Source organism: Solanum stenotomum, chromosome 3 (assembly GCF_019186545.1).
Source record: "Solanum stenotomum isolate F172 chromosome 3, ASM1918654v1, whole genome shotgun sequence".
Lineage (NCBI taxonomy): Eukaryota > Viridiplantae > Streptophyta > Magnoliopsida > Solanales > Solanaceae > Solanum > Solanum stenotomum.
Genome location: NC_064284.1, coordinates 22707395 through 22710805, shown reverse-complemented (window position 1 = coordinate 22710805; position 3411 = coordinate 22707395).

Genomic DNA, 3411 nt, shown 5'->3' with positions numbered 1-3411 from the left:
TTTATTCATTAAGATTTATAAAGTGGAAAATTAACCCTTCACCTCATTCCCATTACTCCCAACGCGCAAGCAACGAAGGGAATACATGAATTCTACTAGAATATAAGGCTTAGGAAATCACTTGCCTTAAATCAATCAATAATCACTCCAAGAGTTGAGTCTTTCCCTTCCGAATCCTTCGAAAGCCCAACGATCTATATACAAACAAGTATTCACAATCATTTTCCAGAAACAACAATACCCACATCAATTACTTTAGAAAAATGAGTCAATCAACTCAAAACCTAATTTCAAAGAGAAGGTTTGAATTCAAAATTTAATACTTGAAAACAACACTTAGGGTTTTAGGAAATCATTGAAAAATATCATTTCAAAAAAGGACTAAAAATAGTTCACAATCTCCAATTTTGTTTAGAACTAGAGTTCTTGAAAAACCTCACCATTTACCAATCAAAATCTCATATATTTGATGTTAAAAAGCCATAAATAATCAAAGAAAAATGAAGGTATAGAGTCATAGAAGCTTACCCAAATGATTTAGCACAAGAAAACCTTTCCAAAATCGCCACCAAGGGTTCTCCAGGCTCAAAAATGGAAAATGGGGTTAAAACCTCCAAATTTTTCAGACCAAAAACCATCTCTAAAGTTGCAAAAGTGACCTGGGGTTCGCAAAAGCTCAGTCCCCTTCACTTTTGCAAAGCTCGCGTAAGCAGAGAGGCTCTCCCTTTTTGCGAAGGTCGCTTAAGCGACTAGCCTTCGTAAAAGTGTGACCTGTGGACACCAACAACTCAGTCAACTCTCAAAGCATCGATTAACCCTGAGAATTCGTTCGGAACCCCTTATACACAAATCGCAATGCAAAAAAATTATACTCGACGTTTCAGATTCAATGGAATCGTCAAACACAAATCTGAGGTCTCCTTGATGTGGCATCCGTGAAACCCACAAGAAACTAAATTAACGCCTAAATAGGCTAAAAAAAGATCAGTACCTCTCAAAAATCAATCAGGGCCTCATCTAGGCCTAAAATCATCCCCTAATCAAATGAAACTCTCAAAATTTCGATCTGAGCATCCGAACCCCAAATGTTGACCAAAGTCAACCAAAAGGCTAAAATTTAAGAAATTCACAACTTAGGACCTCAAATCCTTAAAAAGACTCTGAATCTAAAATCAACAACTCTCACAGACAAGATTTCAACTTCATGGATTGATAGAGTTGACGGAATTCCATTCTGACACTTGAACTCCAAAATACACCGATAACCACTTTCTTGACAATTTAGTCTTTCAAACTCAAAATTTACTAAACTCTCAACTATAAACTCAAAGCTTGGAAACCAACTTCCAAAACTCAAACATCAGAGACTCGGGGTCAACATCGGGATGAAAAAATGATAATTTTACAAGAATTACCAAAAATGACCAACTGAATCATTATAATGTTCAACTTCTTGTTGGATAGAAGGTTCAGTTGCTCCTTGGATAGAAGGTTCAACTTCTTCTTCAGAATTAGTCCAATTTATAGATGAGTCATCATCATCAACCTCTATACTACCAACAACCTTTTCATTTACAACTTTATGACTAGATGAAATAATATAACATGAATTTAACCCTAAATCTTGATTTCTCCTTAGACATTTAAAAAATTCAACAAAGGGACCAAAAAGGTATCAGATTCCCTATTGTCAGCTACATGTGCATTAAAAGTCTCACGAACTTGACTTGAAGTTTTACCTACTCTTGTAACTTGACTACTTTGTCCTTCAAATGGACCCACATACTCCAAAACTAAGTTATCACACACATAATGTCATGATCCGACCCTACACCCTAGACGTGGCCGGCACTCAAGAACCATTGTTGGTCCCCAAGCGAATCCTCATCCTGACTGACTACAAGTGAAAGACTAACTGAAGTATACAAAGCTTAAAAACTAAAAAAATAATAATATATTCAACTCGCCATAAAATAGGCAACTTAAGTCTTTAAAACATTTAACAAATAAATTAACAAACTTTTGAAACTTTATTGTCTATCTATGAAACCTCTAACTGATAAAGACTGAAGTCGAGACAAGACCCGCGACATCCTAACAACTAATATAACTGAAAGAACAAGTGGAACCCTCTGAAAGCAATGAGGCTTACCATAGCCAACTCGAACTGCATGTGGTATCAACGAAGCACCTGTTGATGATCCTAAGTACCTGTATTTGCACCATGAAATGATACAGGCCAAATGGCTCGGTACATGGAATGTACGAGCAGGTAAGGGGAAATTTAAAGCATAAACATAAGCTTGAACTGGTGGAATAGAACCATACTTACCCCTTCTCAACTAACTCAACTCAAAGAAACATAGTTCAATTCAACTCAGAGAAAATAAGGCATGATAAGATACTCGACTCTGGGTACTCAAATCTGAATACTCAACTCTGGATACTCAACTCAATATAAAGCAACAATACATATGTAATATATGGAAATCTTTTAAAATAATAGAAAGCAACTCAATGTATTGAAAAATGCAATAGTAACTTAGTTTGTATGCAAGGATACAAGATAAAATTTGCTTGTATATGAAAATACAAGGTAAACTCTGTGTATATAAGAATACAAAATATCTTTGTGGGAGTTTCTCTAACCGACAACCATCACTATAAGCTATGTGATGATACAACATCTTACCTCACGATATCAGGGTCGTCCTATACTTTGTCGGGGTATAGAACCTACTCACTAAGTGGATCCACTAGTCTATGATAAAAGCATTAAGGAATAATCTAAAAAGTATGACAATTTTCTACCCATGTTGGCTACACGGTTTATGAAGACTTTGAATTATCTGAACTCAAACTTGTCCCCATATCGGTGCTCAATACTACTCCCAAAATGTAACTAGCTCATATGTTTAAAAACATAACTCTTTATGTGGTTTGAGATTATTACTCAAAAATCTTTCTCTTAAAATAGATTGTACTCAAACTGCTCAAAACTCTTTTGGAAATCTTAGTTTCCTCTCATCTTAAATGTGAAAACATTTACTCTTGGGAATACTTAAATTCCCATATATAAGAAAATGAACTCAACTCTACTCTTTCTAAAAATATTTCAAAATCATATTATAATATGAACATTGATGACTCGGGAAGTCATATTGCATAAACATTGATGGTATACCTAGATACCATACTACTCATACATAGATGGCATACTTGATTGTCATACTAATCATGTTTTAGAAAACTCATCTTTACTTTCTCAAAACTCAGTTTAAGAACTCAAATGTTGGCTTTAAAAATCTTTTTAAAATTTATAACTCAAATTATATGGTTCATGTGTAATTATGAACATTAACGACTCAACTCAGGGATCTTAATAGAAATAAAGAACCTCAGTACTCAGAA